The 15108-nt window shown below is 47.0% G+C and overlaps 1 protein-coding gene across 1 annotated transcript in view; it reads left to right on the top strand.

Annotated features, from left to right (window-relative positions):
• Positions 1 to 7832: 7832 nt before the first annotated feature.
• CCDC92B (coiled-coil domain containing 92B) overlaps positions 7833 to 15108 on the top strand; it is a 47482-nt gene continuing 40206 nt past the window's right edge. The window contains exon 1 of the mRNA XM_081944362.1: positions 7833 to 8291. The gene's annotated coding sequence lies outside the window, so the exon portion shown is untranslated. The remainder of the gene's footprint in view (positions 8292 to 15108) is intronic.

The raw sequence follows: 15108 nt of genomic DNA on the forward strand, positions 1-15108 counted from the left end.
GCAGTAGGCGTGAGCTTAAATGGACTCTGGGGGATGGTAGAGGACAGGAAGGCCTGGAGGAACATTGTCCATGGGGTTGCGATGTGTCGGACACGACTTCGCAACCACCAACAACAATATCCTCCATGGGTAGTTGGAACAGATGTTTCTCCCTAAAGCCTTCCAACCCTTACCTTTCAAATCTCTATGATCCTGACAGTGATTCACAGCCTTGCTGAAAACGATAAGGCAGGTGATTTATCACTCAAGGTAGCAGAGTGGGACCCCAACAGGTTTTGTAAATTTTCCCATCAAATTTGGGGAAGAGAAATTGGACGGTTACAACCTCGCACGAAAAGGGTTGAACATTTCCAACAACTTCTCAATGACAAAAAATTCCTCTCTCTCTCTCTCTCTCTTTTTAAATAGGACTCTTTAAGTTAAGATTCCTCCCTTTAAGAGTCACGATCTTGACTGGAAAAAGATTTTCCCCCTGGACTTTTCACGGAAACAGGAGGAGCCAGGGAGGCTGTAGACCAGGGGTGTCAAACTCAATTTCATTGAGGGCCACATCAGGGAGGGACTCCTCCTGGTGCCGTCCACCAAGCAATGCCAACGGGCGGCGCCTAGGAGTAGAGCCTTCTCTGTGATGGGCCCAACCCTCTGGAATGACCTCCCCCCCGACATTAGAACCACCACCGACTTCCGCTCCTTCCGTCAAAAACTAAAGACACACCTGTTTCGACTAGCCGGCTTGGCCCATCCATAGTTTTATCTCACCTCCTGCCAGATATTTTTAGTTGGGTTAATTTTAACTTTTTGGGATATTTTTAGGGGTTATTTTTAATATGGTTTTAATAGCTTTACTTTAAGATACAGTCTTTTAACCTCCTCATCTAATTTAAGGATTTGTGTATTTATATTTATTCCTATGTATTTGTGTTTTAATGTGACTGTATACCGCCCCGAGTCCCTTTCGGGAGAGGGGGCGGTCTAGAAATCTAAATAAAAGTAAAGTAAAAGTAAAGTAAAAGGTGTGTTTGACCTTGGTGTGTGTGTGTGTGTGTGTGTGTGTCCAGCTTGATATCACTCCTGTTGAGGGCGCCTGCAGTGGTCTAAGCACTCAGCCAGCAAAAACGGGTTCCCAAGCTCCATTTTCGGCTTCCACAACCTCCCTATGCATGCCCATTCCCCTCTGCTGTTCTTTCCTCCTAGGGAGAAAAACCCAGAGTAAATTCACGTTCATTGAACCAAATGAGAATGAATAAAGGAGAACATTTCTAGCTCAGGGTTGAAATGAGGGGCCCTTGGTGCTCTCTGAGGTTGGTTGTTATCTTAAGGTGTTTCATTACCACTAGTAATGAAGGGCTCCAGTGATATTACCTACGGTAGTTTGGGTAAGGAAACATTTGCAAGAAAACAACCAAGCTCAGAGAGCATCAAGGACCCCTCAAATGGGAATTAGTTGGGGGGGGAGGTGGAGAAATAGAACCATTAAATGAAGCAGGTGTCAGCGTTCCAAATACCATGCATGAAATCAATCAGAGACCAAGGCAGAATCATCCTTAAAGTTCCAATTTAATCATACAGGCAAGTTGGCAACGTACTGTGGAATTCCAACTCTGATCTTCTTCCTGGAATTCCACCCAGTTGAAAGTTCATGATCTTATCCCCACACCCACAAATCCATCACATGTTCCAATCATCATCTTCCACGCTGGCATCTACACCCCTCTGCTTCCGGTTAGGTATCGAGGAGCGGAGACAAAAGATGACCTTGAGCTTCTAGAAAGAATGACAACAATACATTCCACAATCCTACTCCTTTCTATTCCCCCCTCCCAACTACTACACTAATGAAACAGCATGGGAAAATAATAGAAAGTGTGGCAGGCCAAAGATCCTAAAAGGAACATAACTACAGACCTGACAGCAGGCTCTTTTCCAAATAAGAACTTTTCTCATCGGTATGTTCTTATCCATGACCTGATCTTCGCTCATAGGAAAATGACCTTGCAGAAGAAAATCTCTTTCAAGGCTTGGAGAACTGAAGAATACTGGAAGGAGCTGGTATGGTCAGCTTAAAGAAGAGAAGGCAGGGAAAAAGCCTTCCCAAAAGGACCATCACAGGGAAGGGAATGTGGGTTTATTCTCCAGAGCACTGAAGCGAAAGGCAAGGACAAATGGGTGGAAGCTTTACAGAAGGAGAGCCAACCTCAAAATAGCAATAGCAATAGCGCTTAAGATTTATATACTGCTTCACGGTGCTTTACAGCCCTCTCTAAGCAGTTTACAGAGTCAGCCTATTTGCCCCCAACAATCTGGGTCCTCATTTTACCCAACTCGGAAGGATGGAAGGCTGAGTCAACCTTGAGCCTGGTGAGATTCGATCTGCCAAACTGCTGGCAGCCGGTGATCAGCAGAAGTAGCTTGCAGTATTGCACTCTAACCACTGCACCAACACGGCCCTGAAGAAGTGTGTTGCTGACTGTGGGAGCCACTATATAGTGGGACAGTTCCTGGAATCATAGCGGGTTCAACACTGGACATTATCAAGCCAAGGTTGGACAGCCGTTTATCTACAATGGTCTGATGATGGCCTGAGAATTCCTAGGTAAGGGGTTAAGACCCCACAGGTGCTAAGCCATTCTAGGTAGGGAGTTAAAATCCCTGGGTATTATCACCTCTGGATCAGCTGTTAAGACCGCTGGGTAGGAGTTTAGGCCCCCTAGAAGTTGACACTCGGGGTAGAGGGTTAAGAACTCTAGATGTTATGGCTCTTGGGTAAGGCGTTAAGACACCTTGGGTAGGGGGTTATGATCCCTGGATAAGGGGTTAGGACACCCTGCATACAGGGTTAAGACCCATGAGTAAGGATTTAAGATTCTACTATTCTTTGTTTTTATTTGTCAGAGTGTACACAGTGTGACTACTATTTTGAGACAATCTAGGAGCAAAATACAAAGAGGTTTCATCTTTCAAACAGTGGTTTATGTGCCAGGCATACACACACACACACACACACACACACACACGGCAAAACCAAGCAATCAATCAGTCTTCAGCTATAACACGGAAGCACACACGGAGAGAAAAACTCCCCTCACAGGGCCTCTTTTATATAGGCAGCCTCTTAAAGTGCCAGTAACCCTGCTGACTCCTTCGCATTGCATCATCTCGGTTTATGACAATGATAAAATCATCCTTACCTCACCATTAGGCGGAGGGTTAATACCTCTGGGTGCTGATATTCCTGTATTAAGACATGCTGGGTATTACGTCATCCTAGGTGGGTTCTAACCCTATAATTCTACTGTTCTTTGCTTATATGATTCTATGATTGATCGGGACACAAATAAATCTCTAGAGTCACGCCTACAACTTGGGTTTACAAAAGTAGACATATGGTTCTTTCATACTAACCTTCACGCTGATTTTCAACAATGTCAAACCAGCATCCTTGGTATTAAAACATCTGATGCCTTCAAGGCTGAAACCTCTGAATAGCTTTGTACAGTATTAAAGAATGGCATTTGTGAGATCCTGTCCACCAAAAGCATTTTGGCTCAGCAGAAGAAAAAAAAATGGATTGCAAAAATGGATTTAGCAGGTTGTAGAAAATATTGCAGTATCGGCTGCAATTTTTTTGATCTTCCCACCGAAACTTAAGAGGGGTCTCAAGGAGAACGAGAAGTGGGTCTCAAGCTTTAAATAGAGCTGGCTGAATTATTCATTGTCAATAAGAGGATTATGTTGAATAAATTATTCAAAATACCTCCTGCTCCCACCTGACTAGCTCCTGTGAAGGTATGATGTAGCCGGTTTCATCAAAATACTCTCAAAGAGAACGGGAACAGAGATATTTAAAGTCCATATCAAAGTTGTTCAAACATTATAACGATAAATTGAACTGCACTTAGAATACAATCTACTCCTTTCATCAAATGCAAAACTGCAGGCTATTACATAGTTCTATGTGGCTTTGAACTAAGTGCAGACTTGTGTGTGCCAAGTACAAATAACACAAGAGCATGTATAGATGATGGTGTTTCACCATGCCAAATGTCTCTTGAAGGAGATTGTGCACCTGGGTGCAACGTTGAGCTGAGTGTGAGCTTTTATTGGATCATTCCAATCCATTGGGTTTGCTGATGGAGAGCATTTTCAAATGCTTCTGCACAAGGTCAAAGGTTGACTTGGATTTTACAGTGTGCAAAACAGGAGCTTCACTACTGCGTTCAACTCATTGTGTGATTGAGAAGGAAGCACAAAAATCTTGGTTGGTCTTTCCTTGTTAACCCCCATTTTTCCATGGATGTCATCGCACTAATGGGTGCATTTGATATACTGCAAGCTGGGAAAGTATTTGTGTGTTTTTGTTACTGATAATAATGTTGTCTTTTTAAAGTCTTCTATCAGCTGAAGGTAATAGCTCCCACTCGTGTGGGAATCTAAAGGTGTGTTTGTGTCATTTCTTCCTAGCATGAAGTCTTTATTTACCCTAGAGTGTTTCCAAGTCACAATATACAAAGCAAAGCAGAAAGTGAAGGCCACTTTTTGTACAGTGTGTCAATATAGCTATGGACGCTTTGTCCAAAATTCAAGACAAAACAGGTAGAATGGCTTGTCCTCCTGAACCTGGTATCATCCAGCTATCTGATACTACATCTCCCATCATACAACACTGGCTTGGCCACACCCTGAATGACAGGTGTTGTAGTCTACTGCAGTGTTTTCAACCTGGGCCATTTGAAGATGTGCAGACTTCAACTCCCAGAAGCTTCTCCAACTATTCCGGCTGGGGAATTCAGTAGGCTATAACTCCCCTCGGTAGACTACAACGCCCGTCATTCAGCTATGCAAGCTGGAGAATTCTGGGAGTTGAAGTCCACACATCTTCAAACTGCCCAGGTTGAGAAACACTGCAGTAAACCACAACTCCCATCAGTAGACTACAACTCCTGTCATTCAAGCTATGCTAGCTGGGGAATTCTGAGAGTTGAAATCCACACATCTTCAAACTGCCCAGGTTGAGAAACACTGCAGTAGACTACAACTCCCATCAGTAGACTACAACTCCCATCAGTAGACTACAACTCCTGTCATTCAGCTATGCTAGATGGAGAATTCTGGGAGTTGAAGTCCATGCATCTTCAAACGGCCCAGGTTGAGAAATACTGGTCTACTGTAATAAATCTGGAAGGCTACAGATGAGGGGAATGTTTTCAGTACCATAGACAGCTCCCGTTAGAACATAGCCAGTTTTGGACATCAGCTGAAAGATGAGATATTCTTATCCTTGCTGTTTTTTGGTGTACTAATCTGTTATTAGGCTATTTTTTTCTTCCTTCGCTATGTTTTCTCCTTTTCCTCCAAGAAGCTCAGAATAGCGTTAGTCATTTGGAAGCAACCTTTCCATCACGTTTGTTTGACTGGATGCCGAAGAGGATTTCCATTCCAGTTGGCCATTAGGAGAGATACCACACCTTTTGCAGAAGTGTTGGGTGCATTTGTGTTCCCACTCCCTTCTATAATATAAAAAAAGCTTTGGGGAAGGAACTGGCTTGTTTTATTCCCTGCATGGCAACTACTCTGAAAGGTTGGGTAAACAAAATTAAGGAAGAAGCCATTCTCTTCACCACATCTGCCATGAAAGTAGGCTAGGTTGAAAGAGGGAAGTGTCAGGCCTGCAGTTTTCTTTTGGATCTTTGGCATGCCATACTTTCTATTATTTTACTATGCCTTTTTCTATTGTGGGAAAATGGGAGTGGGGATTAGACAGAGTTACTTAATGTGTAGCCATAACAAAATTCTTTCTAGAAAGCCAAGGTCATCCTTTGTCTCCGAACCTCTGCACCTGATTGGAACTGGATGGGTGGAACTGCCAGCATGGCAGTGGGAGATTGGACCATGTGATGGACTTGTGAGTGTGGGGGCAAGATGTTGAACTTTCAACTAGGTGGGGAAACCTGGAAGCTTTCAGATTCGGGTTTTCCCAGATGTGCCAACATGGCTCTCTTAATCAATTGGAACTTTGAGCAATACTTTGCCTTGGAGTCTGGTTTATTTTTGGAATGCTTTTTGGAACCCTGACAGGAAGAGCTGTCCCCTTCCCCCCCTCCCCCTGTGAAAGAGGAAAGTGAACTGAGTTCCTTATCACTAAATTGCAATGATGAGGGCGATCATTTTACACTCCTCAAATGGAGTAAGGTTGACTACAATTGATGCCCAGCAGAATTCCGCAGATGTCTCTCAAAAGGACATCTTACTGACTTCAATTGCATTTGTGCTCAAGTTAGTTCTATTTTTACGGACGATTGTGTAAGTTTCTGGGCTTACACACTTTTTTTTATTGATCCACAATGCCAAACCTTTCATCTTCCTTTTTAACAAAGACATGATGCCTTTATCCTCTGAAGCCAGCATGCCACCTTATCAATACCAATCGCATAGGCGATTTTCCCAATCTTGCACTGGTATCAAATATGCCATGCCTATTAGACGGAGATCTGATTAGGAGGGACTTTCATGCCAATGGGTGCCAGTTTACAACTCGGGTTCCGTTTAGCAAATAGTCTGCCACTACTTCTCTCTGCTTTGGGGGCATCTGGAAGACAAAGATTTCCTATTGTTATTTGTGTCAGGCCTGCAGCCATCTTTTCTTTTGGATCTTCGTCCTGCCACACTTTCTATTATTCTACTGTGCCTTTTCTATGGTGGGAAAATGGGAGGGGGGGATTATATGGAGTTAGATGTGATGTAGCCATAACAAAGTTCTTTCTAGAAAGCCAAGGTCATCCTTTGTCTTTGCACCTCTGCACCTGACCGAAACTGGATGGGTGGAATTGCCAGCATGGTAGTGGGAGATTGGACCATGTGATGGAGTTGTGGGTGTGGGGGCAAGATCTTGAACTTTCAACTGGGTGGGGAAAACTGGGAAACTTTCAGATTCGGGTTTTCCCAGATGTGCCAATATGGCTCTCTTAATCAATTGGAACTTTGAGCAATACTTTGCCTTGGACTCTGATTTACTCTTGGATGCTATTTGGAACCCTGACATTTTGACTGGTCAGATGGAAAGATTTGAAAGAGTATTATACAATGCACAGGTTCTGACTTTAAGCAACTTATAGGCTTTGTTCTTGCAGGATTTTTTTACCGAGTCAGTTGCATTCCCACATCATAGAAAACTTGGCTAGTGTCGGTCTTGGTTGGTTGGAGTTTTGTGTGTGTGAGAGAGGGGGGGAATAAGTAGAGGGGGTGTGAGAGGAAAGAGATGGGAGCTAGTGCAAATTCAGCCTATTTTGTTCATCAGGTTATGCAAAACCAGGAAGGGGGGAGGGGCAGTTCAGCAACCAGGTTTAAATGGGTTGGGTCAACCCATTCAAAAATGTGTGAATCTGGAAAGTGGGCAAATTGAGCAGGCCGGCTTAATTGTGCTGTGTGAACAAAAACCTGAGAAAGAGAGAGGAAGAAGGTTGGATATGGGCATTCCCAGATGCTTTTCACTAGACCAGGCTCTTTTCCAGCTCTGAGCTGAATCGGCAATCGCACCAATGTATCACACCGAGAGAGGCAGAGAGGAAGAGAGAGGGAGAAAGGAGGGAGGAGTTGAATGGAGAGAGAAGGAGAAAAAAAAAGAGAGAGAGATGATCTCATCATCTCTGTCTCGTCAAGCGAAGCCATCCCACTCTCTCTCTCTCTCTCTCTTCCTCTCTCTCTCCATTCAACTCCTCCCTCCTTTCCAGTTTGCTGCTCCTGCTCAAGCCAACTGGGGGGCTGAGCTCACCAGTTCCGGTCACGTTATTCTGTGTTTACGCCTTTGCTCCATCTCTCTCTCTCTCTCTCTCTCTCTCTCTCATCTGCTTCTCCTTCAACCGAGCAAGGCCGGCTGCAAAGCACCTCGACCTGCCGCCGCCTCTGTCTTTCCCACCCCATCTTCGCCCGGGGGGGGGGAGGCAGGGGGGGGGGCTGGCCAACCATCAGCTGAGAGGCCGCAACTTTCAACCCGCTGTCCTTTTCCCCGTTGCAGCAAGATGCTTTGAGGAAGGGGGAGGGAGAAAGAAAGAAAAAGCCGAGCATACTAGCATCAGGCGGGGGGGGGGGGGTCCTGTCTCCCTCTGCCTCCCTCTGTGTTCATCCCCCTTCCCCCCCCTTCCTGGATTCTCAATCTTGGCCTCCAGAGAGAAGGTGCTTGGATGGCCCTTGGAGGATCTCCAGAAGTCACCCTGGACTGTCCTGAAGGCTCCTTACTTTGATGACCCCCAAGTTGTGCCTCTCGCCTCTTGCTGCCACCTCTTGATTTTGCACAGGTAAGCCCCAGGGAAAAGGGGGAGGGGAGAGAGGGGTGGATGATTTGGGATGGGGGGAGGGGGAGAAGAGCAGATTCAGGGCGGGGGAACGGAAAAGAAGACCCACTAGATGGGAGATCTGTTTTGGAATAGAAGTGAAGGGGTTCAGGAGGCCATGCTGTGCTTCCTGATCTAGGAGAGCCACCACAGAGCTAGAGACGGGGATGGGAGGAGGGGCTTTGGAGGTCATCGAGTCTAGCCTTTCCTCCTTCTGAAGTACCAGAGCTACACTTTCAGTCTGGGTCAGTCTAAAGGTAGGGATTTCCTGGAATTCTGGTCCCAATGCAGGGGGTGAACATAGGAATGGGGAAGGTTGGTTTGAATCAGTTCTGGAAGTCCTGCTTGATTTCTGCCAAGGAAGGGTTATGGTAATGATACTTTTAAACAGTAAAACCACAACAGAGTTGGAAGGGACCTTGGAGGTCATCTAGTCCAACCCCCTGCAGGAGATCTGTACTAGGGATTCGAACCGCCGAACTGCCAACCTTTCTGATCGACAAGCTCAGTGTCTTAGCCACTGAGCCACCTAGTCAGGCTCAGTTTTTGCTTCCAGGAAAACCCGAATGAGTAGGCTGAGTCGACATCCCAAAAGAAGAGCAGATTTTTTTAGAGAGGGGGCCACAGGTACAAGTAGTCCTCGACTTACAACAGTTCATTTAGTGACCGATGTTCCGACGGGACTAAAAAAAGGGGGACCAAGGGCCATTTTTCACACCTACGACCTTTGTAGCACCCCCATGATCACGTGATCAAAAACCCAGCCTCTCGGCAACAGACTCATACCTATGACGCGTGTTGCGTTCCTGGGGGTCACACGATCCTCTTTTGTGATGGATCTGACAAGCAAAATCAAAGGAGGGGGAGGGGGAAGCCAGATTTGCTTAACAACCACGTTCAACTGACTTAAACCCACTGCGGTGATTCCCTTAAGCAAGAAAGGTCGTCAAACGGGGCAGAACTCACTTGGCAGAGGTCTCACTTAGCCACAGGAATGTTGGGATCAGCTGCGGGTCTTTAGTCGAGGACCAACTGGCCTGGTCTGTACTGGCCAGACTGAAACTAGTCTCCTTCCTCCCCTAGTGCGTTACATGGATTTAGCACCAACTTTGGAGGGGGGGGGGGAGAAACAGCAGGCTTCTAGTGAAGGGAAGAAAATCACCTTTACCTGCCTGAATCTGTAGGTTCAATTTTCCATTTGTCACCCCTTCCCCCTTCCCTTCCCCTCCCGAAAAGAGCTCAACTACAGGGAAGCAAGCACAGGCTCTCTTGTCAAGCTGCCTATCCTGGCTTGGAGATCCAAACTATCCTGATTTGGGATGATTAGATAGATAGATGATAGATAGATAGATAGATAGATAGATAGATAGATAGATAGATAGATAGATAGATAGATGATAGATAGATAGATAGATAGATAGATAGATAGATAGATAGATAGATAGATAGATAGATAGATGCACACCGCCCCGGTCCAATAGAAGTTTAGCTGGGCAGATGAATCTCTTAGCTGTTGGAGAAGAGGCTGCAAGCCTCACGGGAACTATCTGGTTGAGTTGCCATGGCCGGGGGAAGGCTCCATAACGATGCGCGATGGGCTCGTTGGGCTCCCCCTCCTCCCCCCCACTCCCACCCCGCCTTCCTGTGAGCAGCAGCTGCATTTCAAATTCTGGGAAAGGAAACCCCTTGTGGATCTAAAGAACGGAGACGCTGATCCACAGCGCATCCGAGACGATGAGCAATCTCTCCATCTTTCAACCTTCCCTGTCAGCCTCTCTCTCTCTCTCTCTCTCTCTCTGCTGCAGCAAAGCCATTCAACCACCCACCGCTTCTAGGATTTGGCTGCCTAGAGAAAGTAGAGGGGGAAACAGAGTCTTTTTTTTTACTTTTACCCACACACACACACACACACACCGCAAACTGACATCTCCCTGGAGACCCGTGTCATTTTACAGCCCACATCAAGTCTGACAACCGGCAACAAAATCTGCATTTCTGAATCACAGAAGTTGCTTTTCTTTGATCTATCCCAAAGGTGCTTTATTTCAAGAGGCCACTGGACTTTCTGGTTTGTCTTTGAAGACCTTCAAAGAAGCTTCTTCAGCTCTGAAGAATTTGCATCCTTTTAGAGTAGGATGGAAGCACTCGGAGGTCTCTCTGGGTCCTTGGGGGTCCAAGTCAGCTGCAAATGTCCAGCTGTCTGCAGGGGATATAAATCCTTCCATTCCCCACCATCCTGTCAGAGCTGAAGAAGCTTCTTGGATGAGAAGAGAAACGTCTTCAAAAAGAAAAACAAGAAAGTCCAGGTGCCTCTTGAAAAAAAAAAAGCACCTTAGGGACAACCATGACCTGGATGACTGAGAATTTCCATCAACATTCCTCTGATCTACTTCATTATCGGCTTTTAAAAAATTACTTCGACCTTCCTACAACACTTTTTTCACTTGATGTTGCTTTTTGGAAGAAGTGCAGCATGCTGAAGCCACTTGGGACCAAAAATGGGGTGCACTGCACCCCCCCTCCATATTCTCCCCCACCCCTGCACATCCGCGTGTTTACACCCCCCCAACCTTGCACATGCACATGGGATATCCCAGCCCCTGCTCATGCGTGTGTATCATCTCTCACATGCACCCTGGCCCCCGCGCAAACATGGCAGAGGCCCCAAAAGGCTGGTGGGAGGTGGGCACGCATGCCGTACATTCACCATCGCGGGTCTAGGCGCTGAGTCCCCTGAAGTGAAAACTGCCTTGAAGGTAGGCACGCGTACTGTACACAGGGGGTCATCCACTGGGTCAAACTCAATTTCGTTGAGGGCCGCATCAGGATTGTGTTTGACCTTGGGGCCCGGGTAGGCGTAGCCAGGGTGGGCATGGCCAGCTTGTCGTCACTCATGTCAGGGGTACCTGTGGTGGCCCAAGTGCTCTGCCAGTGAAAACAGAGCTGGGAGTCTCCTGAGCGCTGTTTTCGCTGGCAGAGGCACTGAGGGCAAGTCCTTCACTGTTTCCAGGGTGGCCCTGCACGGCCAGATCTGAACACCCCATGGGTCAAATCCGGCCCGCGGGCTGTGAGTTTGACACCCCGATCTATTGTATATTCCCCTTTCATGTCAAGGCAGCACTCCGTAGCCTAATGGCAAAACAAGGGGACTCTACGGCCCTCTGATTATAACCTGCTTAACTGGTTCAATCAGGTCAAATTGCCTGCTTGAGCAGTCTAGAACAGGGGTGGTTAACCTTTTTGTTGTCGCGTGCCGAAAACAGTGCGCTGGCGTCCCCCCTGTTTGCCCCACTCTCCTGTGCATGCGTGGGTGACCCTCCGCCCTCCACATGCACACACAACCCCTCCCATGTTCCCCCTCCCCCTGCGCATGTGCATGCGACCCCCACCGGTGTCCCGTTTTGGGCCTAGTAGGCCTCACTGCAGCCACCTGGGAGCAAAAACGGGCCACGGGGGACCATGCCACAGCAACTGCCGTGCATGCATGCATGCCCCTTGAGCATGCACACGCATCTTCCACATGTGCCCCCTGCCATGCATGCGCGGCAGAGACCCAAAAATCAGCTGGCCAGCAGGAGGCGCAGGCACATGAGCGGTGCAGCAGAGCTGGGGTGACAGCTCACGTGCCCATAGGTTCTCCATCATGGGACTAGAAGACCTCCAAGGTCCCTTACAAGCTATTATTCCATGTTTTTGATGAGCAATTCCAGCAGGACGCAAAAAATTAATGGATAAAAAAACACCACTTTCTTGGTTTTGTTGGAACCATGTTTTTTCCCAGAACGCCTCTTGAGTTTTTGTGGGAGGACAACATTCACAAGCCCTAATGACATCATTAGCCCCTTTATCATTTGTTAGGGAAACAGCAGCTAAGGGTAGCTTGGTTATTGCAGCCCCCTGGAGTTTGAGAAATATGCTGTTCCCAGAGTTCTTGACGGAACGTTCTGTAATGGAGAGACCTTCTTTTTCAGCCGTTCTCTCTCAGCATCTCTTTTTCTTGGAGGTCTAAATAAACACAACGCAAGGCCCTACGTAGAGTTTGTGTAGTCTTATAAAGCAGCGGTCACCGACTGGTGGTCCATGGTCCACCGGGAGTCTACGAGAAAATGCTGGTGGTCCACAGAAAAATTATTTGCATTTTTTATATTGCACTAAATCAGAGGTCCTCAAACTACGGCCCCTAGACCGGACAATTGCAATGAATGCTTGTTTTGCTGCAGAGAGTCTCCCCCTTCGGGGTCTTTTTGTGCGGGTCGGAGGGGGACAGAAATTCCGACTTGGGGTCTGCTTCAGCCTCCTGGTGCTGGGCTTTGGGCAAAGGCTGGAGGGAAGTGCCACTGGTGGTGAAGAGCTGGAGAACCTTGTTCCAGTGGGATTGCATCATGGCCTGGAACTGGCTGACCGTCTCAGCCCACTGAGCCTCCAGGCGCCGGTACCTAGCCTTGCACTCCCGCAGGTCTTCCCTCTGCTTGGAAAGCCTATGCTCCTAGTCCTCAGTGAGGTGCTTCTGCTGAGCTTACTTCTCAATCAGATGCAGTTTGAACTGAGCTGTTTTGCCAACTCTTTCTCATGTTGGGGCCCTAAGGAGCCCAGGCGGGCAGGCGAGGAGGGGCTGGGAGGGGAGGGGCGAGTAGAGGCCAACAAGGCGCCCCTTGACGTGAGTGACATCGAGTTGGCCACACCGACCCAGTCACATGACTACTTAGCCACGCCTACCCAGCCAGTTATCTTATTAGTGGCCCATGGGATTTAAAATTAAGGCTTTAGTAGTCTCCTGAGGTCCAAAAGGTTGATGACCCTTGGTATAAAGGACTCGGTCTGTTTGGAAGTTAAATTTCACCCTCTGGGGATTAGTTGGCTACCTTGAAAGGACGTGGTTTGTACAAGTAATCCTCAATTTACAACAGTTCATTTAGTGACCGTTCAAAGTTACAACAGCACTGAAATATAGTGACTTATGACCGTTTTCTTTTCACACTTACAACCATTGCAGCATCCCCATGGTCATGTGATCAAAATTCAGACACTTGGCAACTGGTTCATATTTAACCCGGTTGCAGCGTCCTGGAGTCATAGATGATCACATTTTGCGACCTTCTGACAAGCTAAGATCAGTGGGGATGCCAGATTCCCTTAACAACCGGGTTACTCACTTAACAAATGCAATGATTCACTTAACACTTGTGGCCAGAAAGGTCGTAAAATGAGGCAAAAACTCACTTAACAACTTAAGTTTTGGGCTCAACGGTGGTCGTAACTCGAGGATTACCTGCATGTCCTCAGGATTTGTTTGTTTTTTGCCATTTTTGCATACAATACAGAATTTAATGCAGCAATGAGTATATCCTGAGGGTTGGGTTACTTCGATGTTGATTTCTTCTAAGTATTTTCCACCAGACCTGCCCAGTTTCAGGCAAACAGTTGAAGTGCGGAGCTTCAATATAGCTCTAAGATTATTTTAATTGAGTCACTTGAGCCTGCCCTATACCCAGGAGTACAAAACCTGGAATCTTTCAGAAGCTGATGCATAACCAGTGAGCAGGAATGCAAGGAGTTGTAACTGGAAGGCTTAAAAACCTGATTATTAGTGCATTTGTGCATCTGGGTGGGTCCCGGCAGGCACTACTGCCTGTTTGCTCATGGGTGGGCACTACTGCCCGTTTGCTCATGGGTGGGCACTACTGCCCTTTTGCTTGTGGGCGGGCACTACTGCCCACAAGTGTGTGTGCTTGATGCGCATTGCGCACTCATGCACAGTGCAATAAAAATTGTTCTGTGCATATGCAGCAGCAAAAAACAAGATGTCGGCACCTATGGCTCCACCCAGAGAACCAGTTTGGGGCTGTGGCAGGCCTGGCTAGCTGCCTGTTCCAGCTACCCAGGCCGCCAAACCACTTCTAGTTCAGCCGAACCAGTCTGAACCAGTAAGAACCCACCACTCATGTGCATTGCGTCTACAGGTGTGTGGTTCCAAGAGATCTCGGGGGTACCAAATTCACTGGCAATTTTGTCCCACAAATACAATAGAAATTCCTGCTGGAATCCAATGGAAGCCTAATTTGTGAGGAAACTGCTCAATTTATGTTTGTTTGTTTGTTTCATGTATATTCCACCCCTCTCACTGAGGAGGCAATTCTGGGCAGCTTACCAAGTGATAAAAAGATAGTATAAAACAATTAAAATTAAGAAGGAGTAAATAAGGACTAGGTAAAGGTAAAGGTTCCCCTCACACATATGTGCTAGTCATTCTCGACTCTAGGGGGCAGCGCTCATTTCCGTTTCAAAGCCAAAGAGCCAGCGCTGTCCGAAGACGTCTCCATGGTCACGTGGCCGGCATGACTAAACGCCGAAGGTGCACAAAACGCTGTTACCTTCCCACCAAAGGTGGTTCCTATTTTTCTACTTGCATTTTTACATGATTTCGAACTGCTAGGTTAGCAGAAGCTGGGACGAGTAACGGGAGCTCACTCTGTTACGTGGGTGCTAGGGATTCGAACTGCCAAACTGCCGACCATTCTGATCAACAAGCTCAGCATCTTAGCCATTGAGCCACCAGGGGACTAAAGACTAAACACCCTTTAAATTAAGAGAGACGAAATAGAGACTAAGGGAGGATGGGTGACACAAAGGTGGGGAATCTTCTCTTTACCCCATCAGCCACTCCTAGCATGGAATCCAGGTCAGTTGGCCAAGTCAGGTTGGTCAGGCACTCAAGTACCCAAGAGCATTCATGGAATTCAAAGCACAGAAAGAGTCTGTTATTGCTAGCTACCCCCAATAC

This window comes from Natrix helvetica, assembly GCF_964273705.1.
Source record: "Natrix helvetica genome assembly, chromosome: 2".
NCBI lineage: Eukaryota > Metazoa > Chordata > Lepidosauria > Squamata > Natricidae > Natrix > Natrix helvetica.